Genomic DNA, 9951 nt, shown 5'->3' with positions numbered 1-9951 from the left:
TAATTATCAATGTTTGGATTCTTACTTTGTTCTTTGACTTTCCAAATGGGCCATTATCTGACCCCAATTCATCGTATTTCAAACGTTAAATGCCCTTAATTTTATCAATATAGTAATATAGATATGTATTTTACAAAGATACATATATATCACACTCTTTCTCCATTTCTTTCAATTCTAAGCACTTCTTTATAGTAGGGCTGTAAATGCCTATGCATTTATAATCATATTTGCTTACTATTTAAATCAATTTTCTGAGACAGAAGGGACCAAGGAAGCAATTACGCAGAATCAGGTAATTGAAATGCACCTGGCCTTAATTTAAAGCTTGCTGAGTTAATTTCTAATTCTATCTTAATATTAGAACTTGGATTGATTATTGGCGTTCAACTTTGATAGTCTAATTAGTCTGACTGCAGCTTCCTGATTCTGTCTCTGGGATTTTCTTTCTTGCAAATCTGCTCATATCTTTAATATTGTTTTTTTCCCTAAAGTCTCTTTTCTCTTGTCAGTCTTCACCTTTTGCAAATACTCATGTTCTTTTCTAAAGGAACTTCAATTATTATCTGTAGGTTAGACTGTTAATTGCTTCCCAAATTTGCTGCCCAGATAAAAGACCCAGTTCTTCAAACTCATTACACTATTTTCAGGTCCTGCAATTAGTGTGGCAAATTGAATTAGCAGAAGAGTAGTATGTGGATTTCAAGAAGCATTCTTAAAAGAAGGGACATGTGCTGAATTTTGTCTCCTGCTCTCTGCAACCAGGTATGATGACTGAATCTCTAGCAGCTATCTCAAAGCACAAGAACAAGAGCCACAATTTATTGGTATGGTCCTGTGATTTTTATCCTTTATTCTATTCATATTGTATATTAATTTAATTGATACTGGATGATAAGTCAACATTTCATTCCTCTGATAAATGCCACTTGATCCATGGCATATATTGCTTTTTATATGTCATTGGATTTGGTTTGCTAGAGTTTTGTTGTGGATTTCTGTGTCCATATTAATAAGAGAACTGTCTTTAGTTTTCATTTTTTGTGAGATATTTTTCTGGTTTGGGTGCCACAGTAATACTGGCCCCATAGAATGAGTTGGGAAATGTTATTACCTCCTTTAGCTTTTTGGGGGGACAGTGTGTGAAGAACTATTAATTATTATTTAATATTTGGTAGAATTTACCATTGAAGCCATCTGGACCTGGGCTTTTATTTTATTTTTTAGATATAATTGACACATAAGACTATATTAGTTTCAGGTGTACAACATAATGATTCAATAAATGTATATATTGCCTGTGGGAAATGTTTTTACTACTAATTCAATCTCTATACTTGGTATAGGTCTATTCAGATTTCTATGTCTTCTTGAGTCAATTTTGGTAGTTTGTATTTTTCTAAGAACTTGTCCGTTTCATCCAAGTTATCTAATTTGTTGTCATTCAGTTGTTGATAGTATTCTCATATAATGCTTTTTATTTCTGTAAAGTCGATAATAACGTCTGCTCTTTTACTCCTGATTTTAGTAATTTGAATATTGTCCCTTTTTTTCTTGATCAATGTAGCTAAAGTTTTGTCAATTTTGTTGATATTACAAATAATTAATTTTTGGTTTCCTTGATTTTCTCTATTTTTTCCCATTCTCAATTTTCTTAATGTGCACTTTAGTGTTTATTATTACCTTCTTTCTTCTTGCTTTAGATTTAGCTTGCTCTTTTTTTCCCCAATATCCTAATTTGAAAAGCTAGGTTATTGATTTGATATTTTTTCTTTCTTAATATAAGCATTTATAGCTATAAAGCACTGGCTTAGTTGCAGTTGTGTTCATTTTCATTCATCTCAACATTTTTTAATTTCCTTTATGATTTCTTATTTTAACCCATTGATTGTTTAGAAGAGTATGTGGTTTAATTTCCACACATTTTGTGAATTCCCAAATTTCTTTCTGTTATTCCTTTCTAATTTCACTTAATAATGTTCAAAAAACATACTTGCATGGTTTGAATACTTTCAAATTAATTGAAGATTGCTTTATGGCATAGCGTATAGTCTATTTTGGAGAACATACCCTATGTATTTGAGAAGAATGTGCGTTTTTCTGATGTTAAGTGGAGTACTTTATGGATTTTTGTTAAGTCTAGTTGTTTTATGTTTTTTTTAAAGTCCTGTATTTCCTATTTTTATCTTCTGACTGGTTGTACTCTCCATTATTTAAAAAGACTATTGATGCTTCCAATTATTATGATGCAATTGTATATTTCTCCCTTTAGTGCCATCAGTTTTTGTTTTGTGCATTTTGAGTCTCTGTTAGAAAAACATGTTTATAATTTTATATCTTTCTTGTAGATTGATTATTTTATCATTTGAAAATACTCTCTGTATTTCTAATAAATAGCATTTTTGGTTTTAAAGTCTGTTTTCACTGATGTTAGTATAATAACTGGAGCTTTCTTAAGTTTGGTGTTTGCATGCTGAATCATTTCCCGTTCTTTTATTTTCAACCAATTTGTAGCATAGCCTTTAAAGTGTGTCTCTAATAGACAGCATAGAGTTAGGTCTTGTTTTTAATCCTCTCTGACAAACTCTGCATTTTAGTAGCATTGTTTAAACCATTCACTTTTAATAATCCTATCAATGTTGGATTTGTGTCTGCCATTTTACTTTCCACACGTCTCACGTTTTTCCCCTCTCTGTTCCTCCTTTACTTTTCTCTTTCCCATTAAGTGAATGTTTTCTAATGTAACATTTAACTCTGCTAAGAATTTTTTCACTATATTTTTAAAGCTATTTTCTTTGTGGTTGCTCTATGGCTTACCATACAACTTTTAACTTATAATCTGCTTCAGACTTAATTCCAGTGAGATATAGAAAAGTCAATATCATACACCTCTTTTGCCTCTTCCCACTTTTCATGCTATTAATGTAATACATATTATACCTACATGTGCTATAAACTGCAAAAACATTTTTAGAAAATTACTTTACATAATAGTGTGTCTTTTAAACAAGCTGAAAGAAAGGAGACCAAATACACACTTTATTTGATAGTTCTGGTTCTGTTTATTTGTTTCTGTCAATTTAAATTATCACCTTCTGTCGTTTTCTTACTCCAATACAACTTTGCCCCCACCCATAAGCTTTGCGATATTATTGTCAAATATATAACATTTCTATATGTTATAGGCCCAATAGTACAAATATAAGCATATCATTTTATACAATACTTTTTAAAACACTTTAGAGAAGAAATAAGAAAAACATATGCATTTGTACTGTCTTTCATGATTATATAGGTAATGTTTCTGGTGATCTTTCTCTTTTCTTTCATGTTGTTTCAAATTGCTGTCTGAGATCACATGCTTTTAGCCTAAAGAATTTATTGTAATATTTTTTAACAGGAGGGTCTGCCAGCAACAAATTCTATCAGTCTTTGTTTGTGTACCATATTTTTTCTTCATCTTTATTTTTGAAAAATAGTTTTGTTGGATATGATTTACAAATGACAAGTTTTTAAAATTTTCAGTACTTTTAATATATCATGCCCTCACTTCCATTGTTTCTGAAGAGAAGTCAGCTGTTAATCTGATTGGTGTTTTCTTGCACAAGAAGAGTTGTTTTCCTCTTGCTGCTTTCAAGATTTTCACTTTAGCTTTGACTTTCAACATGTTTACTGTAGGTGTCTAGGTATGAATCTCTTTGCATTTATTCTACTTTGGGTTTGTTGAACATCTTTGATGTATACATTAACATTTTTTTTGTAAGATTTGGGAAGTTATTGGCCATTATTTCTGCAAATATTTTTTTCTGCACCTCTATCTCCTCCCTTTTTGATATTTCCACTACACACGTGTTGGTGTATTTAATGGTGTCACACACTTCTTTGAGGCACTGTTCATTTTTCTTTGTTCTTTTTCTCTCTATTCTTTGGATTGTACAATCTGTATTGATATATCATCAACTTTGCTGCTTCTTTCTTTTGCCAGTTTAAAGCTACTTCTTATCTCCTCTAACAGATTTTTTCATTTCATTTAGTGTGCTTGCCAACTTATAATTTTCCATTTTTAAAATAATATCTGTCTCTTTGTAGATATTCTCCATTTTAGAAGATGTTGGCATGATACCTTTCTTTACTTCTTTAATCATGGTTTCCACAATTCTGTGGACATATTAATAGTAACTGATTTCAATCATTGGTCTATTAAACACAGCATTAGTTTCTTGTCACAGGCAGCTTCTGCTCCTATTTTGCTTTTATTTTTTTTCTGTATATGGCTCATACTTTTCTGTTCCTTTGCATGTCTCATATTTTTTTTTTGCTGAAAATTGGGCATTTAAGATATTATATTGTAACAAATCTAGGTACCAAAAACACACACCTCAATGTTTTTTGTTGTGGCTGTTTGCTTTGTTATTCATATGGTGACTTGGCTGGTGAATTTTAAGCGAAGTCTGTTTCCCGTCTGTTTTGAAGCCTTTGATGTTTGTCTTCAGATGGCACAGCCCTGGCCTGCATAAGTAACCCCAGGATTACACTGGTTTTATCAGGGTTCATTTTAACTGTCTCTCTTCCTGATCTTTTTGTTAAACACTTTGCCTCTGTTGTCATCAGGGTCAGCTATTTGTTTCCACTGATTTTCAGCTGATTGGTCTACTTTTTTAGTTAACATATTGTTTACCTTACATAATTACCAAATTTAATGGTGATATCATTTAAGAGCAATTCTCTTAATAACTTGTGAGTATATAATAGAGTACTTTTAACTATAGTCACTATGCTGTACATTAGATGCCAAGAACTTATTTATTTTATCAATGGAAGTTTGTACCCTTCAACCAACATTTTCCCATTTCTCTCAACTCCTAGCCTCTACTCTGTATTTCTGTGAGTTCAGCTTCTTTAGATTTCACATATGTGAGAACATATTGTATTTGCCTTTCTCTCTCTGACTTATTTGACTTAGCTTAACGCTCTCAAAAGTCCATGCATGTTGTCATTATTATTTATGACTAAATAATATTCTACTTGGTGTGTGTGTGTGAGTGTATACACATATACATATCACACATATACATAAATAAATATAATAAACGTGATCTATATATACAAATCACATTTTCTCAATGGCTTTTCTTGACTCTCTTTCATTAGTTTCTCTGGTAAACTAACTGGCCTAGTTTAGCTCCTTGATCTAGCTGAGCTGACAGCCTCCTCTTAATTACTACCACCAACATTTCCATTGTTTTTGAGAGCACCCCTTTCAACTTCACCTTTCTCCCACTCTGTTCAGTAAGGTCAATTCCTTTGTGGACAGCACTGGGTCTCTCTGTTTTTTTGTTTTGTGTTTTGTTTTGTTTTATTTTTTTCCTCTCTCCCTGGGCCAAATCGCTGAGTCACTGCTCTGGAGTTGGGCATGGCGACAGTGGTCTGCTTCTCGCAGACTGATGCCCCTACTTGGTAAGCAGGACACTGGTGGGCGCAGTAGCCTCTGGTCTTCTTGGATTGCTTCTTCCAGGGTGGGACCTCTGCCCTATGAGTGAACTGAGCTGAGGCAACCAAGACCCTAGTATTCTTGACTTGCTGTTCCTGAGGTAGAGAGCTTCCTCCTATGAATGAGAAAGGGAGAGTTTTGACCTCTCAGTTATAATCACCTGGAAAATATGTTTTACAACCAAGAGTGAGGGGTAATGAGAAATGCCGGCAGCTTGTCCCTCCCATGGAGATACCATAGATCTTGATTGAATCTGCAGGGACTATAAGCCCATCTTCTTGGCAACACTTGTTTGCAAGGGAACTTCTGTCCCACTAGTTGGTAGGGAAGGAGAATGGGAGCAGCTTGTAGCTCAAGTGCCACAGACTCTCGCTGTTCCTACCAAAATCTGCTAGATTATCTTGGGTACATGTTTATTCCTTTGCTAGATGCCTTTAGAACAATATCCAGAGACTTTAGTTTTCTTTTTTTTGTTTTAAATAATTGTCCCCAGTTTCACTGGCATTTAGGTCCATGGATCTCCTTATTCTGGAAGTGGATCTTCCACTACCTAGTATTTTAATTGCTTTTTTTCTTAGAAGATTTCCATGATAGATTACGAACTCCTTGAGGGAATAGCCAGTATTACTCTTTTAAATAAGTGGAAATCTCTCATATAGAAGCTTTATAATAAATGTATGTGGGGGGAATTAATTCTAAGCAATGTGCTAATTTCTTTGCTAATTAATAGTATGTTACAGTTTATGCTTAATGGAATAAAAAGCTAGATTGCGTGAGTATCTGTGTACGCAAAGTCAGAGAAAGAAGTATTCTTCAGCCTTTTCAAAGATTGAATTTGCATAGGTATAAGTATCAGACACTCCATTATTGCATAGATACAATTACTTGCTCTCTATATATGAGGAAAAGTACTTAAGGGAACATGAATTTTCCTGTTGTCTTAGATTGTCTTAGTTTCATGCATTAGAGCTAAGATATTCTAAAAATTAAATACTGGTAGGATTTTCTCCATCTCTCTTTAAAATAATTTCAATTTCTCTTAGGTTTTGCTATTACTTAATTTGTGAATCTAGATTTTCAGCGTTATTGTAAGCTTTTTTTAAGTGAGAATTTATGAGTTCCTATCTGTGAGCTACGGAGTATATTCTCTTTTGAATAAAACATGTCACTTTTTTATAACTATCACATGGTAAAATTGTTTATTAACTTACAGAAAAATTATGAGTCTGAGAAAATATTATTAATGACAGCTGGAAATGCAGAGAAAGCAAAAATAAGTTAGAATAAAACCATGAAAACACCATACTTAAATGAAGTGCCAAAGGAATGCCAATGAAATGCATCAATGAACCTAAAGGTCCAACAATGGCAGGATTAATAAATTATGGTGTAATTGTACACTGGAATACTGTAAGTGATGAGCATAAATGAAATAGCTACATGCAATAACATTGGATGAATCTCACAAACACAAAAGTTTGAAAAAAGAAGTCAAAACTGAAAAGAATGCATACAGTATGATTTGACTCATAAAATGTTCAAAACAAGGCAAAACTAAACTATGTAATCTAGAAAAACATTCATAAATCATTTAAGCAAAAAGAAAACTAAGGGAAAAGTTATCAAATGACCTGAAATAGTGGTCACATCTAGGGAGTCTGGAAGTTATCTACAGAGTATTAAAGAGACCGTTTTATTACTAAATGAAGAATTTAAAACAATATATTGAATGCAAAAATTTAGTAATAAAGGAGGAGATAAACGTAACCTTTGGAGTCATTGCCAATAATGAAACCCTGCAAAACTTCATGTCTAATGATATTTTGACATACTGTCAGACATTTTTGGAAGCAAACCAGGAGAGTGCCAATTCTTAGTGTTCCCACTTGATCCCCATTGTGTTCAATCCTCACTTTATGGCCCCATGTGTATTTATAAGCACAATTCTGTTTTTATAAGTACAATATTGTCAATATAGTTTGATGCCTGTGAATTGTAATGTCTGTCCTTAATTGTATTTTGCTTCCTCAAAAAGGCATCTGCTTTTATGAAATGGTACGACATTAGTAAAGCATACGTAGAGTGAGGGCTTAATTAGGCTGTTTATTTTGTAATCATGCTCCCAAAATGTTCTTGAGAGATAGACCAACCTCTTAAAAATCTAAATTTAAAAAAAAAGACATGGCTGTGTGGTGCCAGGTTTTCTTTTAAGTAATTTTCAAAGAGAATTTCATTACGTCAGGACACATGGATTTTAGTCTCTTTAAATAAGTGTGTTTTATTTTTACCTATTTTTATAGGATTACAAACTTCCTCAGTGTAGGGACGTGTCTTTGTATTCCTGTGTATTTTTTTTCCTCACATTTGGAGTACAATGCCTTGATAATTTCAGGGGCCTATGATTTAAATGTAAAATGCAGTTACATATCTTTAAAACCAAAACTGAACAAAAATACAAAAGGACATTCATGAAGATCTCTTAGTGTTCCACTCGCAATAATTCTTTATCTTCCTAACATGGAGATAAGAAATTTCTATGTGGGCTGTAATTACCTAGAGCAGTGATGCCCGGTACAAATATAAGATACATATGTAATTTTAAAAGCCCTAGTATCCACATTAAAAAAAATGTTAGAAAGAAAAGAGTTCAGGGGTGGGGCCTGTCTCCGAGTGGTTAATGTTCCAGGTGCTCCACTTCAGCAGCCCACGTTCATGGGTTCAGATCCTGGGCAGGGACATACTCTACTCATCAGCCATGATATGGAGGCATCCCACCTACGAAATAGTGGGAGACTGGCAGAGATGTTACCTCAGGACTAATCTTCTTCACCAAAAAGAAGAAAAAAAAAGAAAAGAGTCGCTTATTTTTAAACATATAGTTTCTTTTGCTCAATATATCAAAATGTTATCATTTCAACATATAATCAATATAGAAACTGTTAGTGAATTATTTTACATTATATTCATACAAAATCTTTGAAATTAGTGTGTATTTTACACTAACAGTCCGTCTTAATTTGAACACTAAACACTCAGCAGAAAGATTTGTTTCATATTTAGATTTCATAAAATTTACATTCAAAAAATAGATTTACATACAGAAATTGTTGAAAACAGGCATATATTGTCCAATAACTGAATTAAGTACATAAAATCATTCTTCTTTGATATTTGCATCCACTTTCATGAAAGTACTTTATTTTTTTAGCATAGATTGAACTTTGAAACAAAAGCCTACCAGTTTCAAAACTATATTTCTCCCAGTTAAGTAGATTCACTAACTCTTGTTTTAACTCAGTATTGTTAACATCAAATATAAAAGGATATTGCATGAATTGAAAAACAGATCTAAATTTATTAATATCATCAAAGCATTCTTCATTACTTTCTTTTAGACTTGTAGCCAATTAACATAGTTCTATTTATTACAATAAAATTTTCTGCAGCTGGATCTTCTGAGTAGCGTGCAAGAAATTTATTGTTGATTTATATTATAAAAAGTTTTAATGTCAACATAAATCTACACTTTTCTAGCGTGGTCACAAACAAGCTTTTTCTTTTCTTCGAGATTCAAATTTAGCTTGATAATAAGCAGTGTGATAGTAGTGAGAAATGTAAACCACATTACCATTAACTTATTTTCTTTGATTATTAAATATTTCACAAACATTCTTTTGATTTCAAGAAAATCTTAAATGTGTTAATAGTACAGTAAATCTTTACAAACTCTTCTAAAACTTAACAAAATATTTTAAAATTGTCTTTATTTATTCCTACAGTTTGATTAACCAAGGATCATTCCTTGCATTTGCATGTGGATATTGAAAAATTTAAACAACAGTATCAATGCCATTTTTCATGGCCTGTTTCAAAAAGTAGATACAAACATTTTGTCTTCAATATATATCACACAGTAGAACTTAGCAAAAGAAAAGCACTAGTCTCTTGTTTATGAATTCCAATACATCTAGATTTTCTACCTAACATACCTGGAATGCTGGCCATCGTGATAGAATCTTTTTCACATGAGGCCAGAATTATTTTTGACAGTTATAAAAAAAATCAAAACATATCTCTGATACCAATTCAATTATTTAGGTTATCAATTTATGACTTTTTTAAATTGGGAAATTCTTTAAGACAAGATGCATCCAAAGTATAAATAAAGCAATTTCTGTCATATCATGTAACTTATTTAAATCTGAAGAAATAGACTATCAATTTTGCACTTACGTATTTGTTAGATTTGGAAACTGTTAGAAAACTCATATTCTATGAGAAATAGTTTGGTGGCTTATTGAAGATACTTTACTTTTAAAAAAGGTCCTCATGAATTCCTAACAAAATTTCTATAACTGATGTAGTATTTTTTACCATCTTTACATCTGTGATGGTCTTTTTTATCTGTCAGGCTAGTCTAAGTCTGGGCTAGTTTAGTCTCAGTTATTCAATCAAACACT

General features: G+C 32.2%; 1 long non-coding RNA gene across 1 annotated transcript in view; it reads left to right on the top strand.

Annotated features, from left to right (window-relative positions):
- Positions 1-711: 711 nt before the first annotated feature.
- LOC139078420 (uncharacterized) overlaps positions 712-9951 on the top strand; it is a 291169-nt gene continuing 281929 nt past the window's right edge. The window contains exon 1 of the long non-coding RNA XR_011531353.1: positions 712-827. This is a non-coding gene — a long non-coding RNA (uncharacterized lncRNA). The remainder of the gene's footprint in view (positions 828-9951) is intronic.

This window comes from Equus przewalskii, chromosome 22 (assembly GCF_037783145.1).
Source record: "Equus przewalskii isolate Varuska chromosome 22, EquPr2, whole genome shotgun sequence".
Lineage (NCBI taxonomy): Eukaryota > Metazoa > Chordata > Mammalia > Perissodactyla > Equidae > Equus > Equus przewalskii.
The sequence above is the reverse complement of the archived record's forward strand: the minus strand, read 5'-3'. Positions and strand labels throughout refer to the sequence as shown.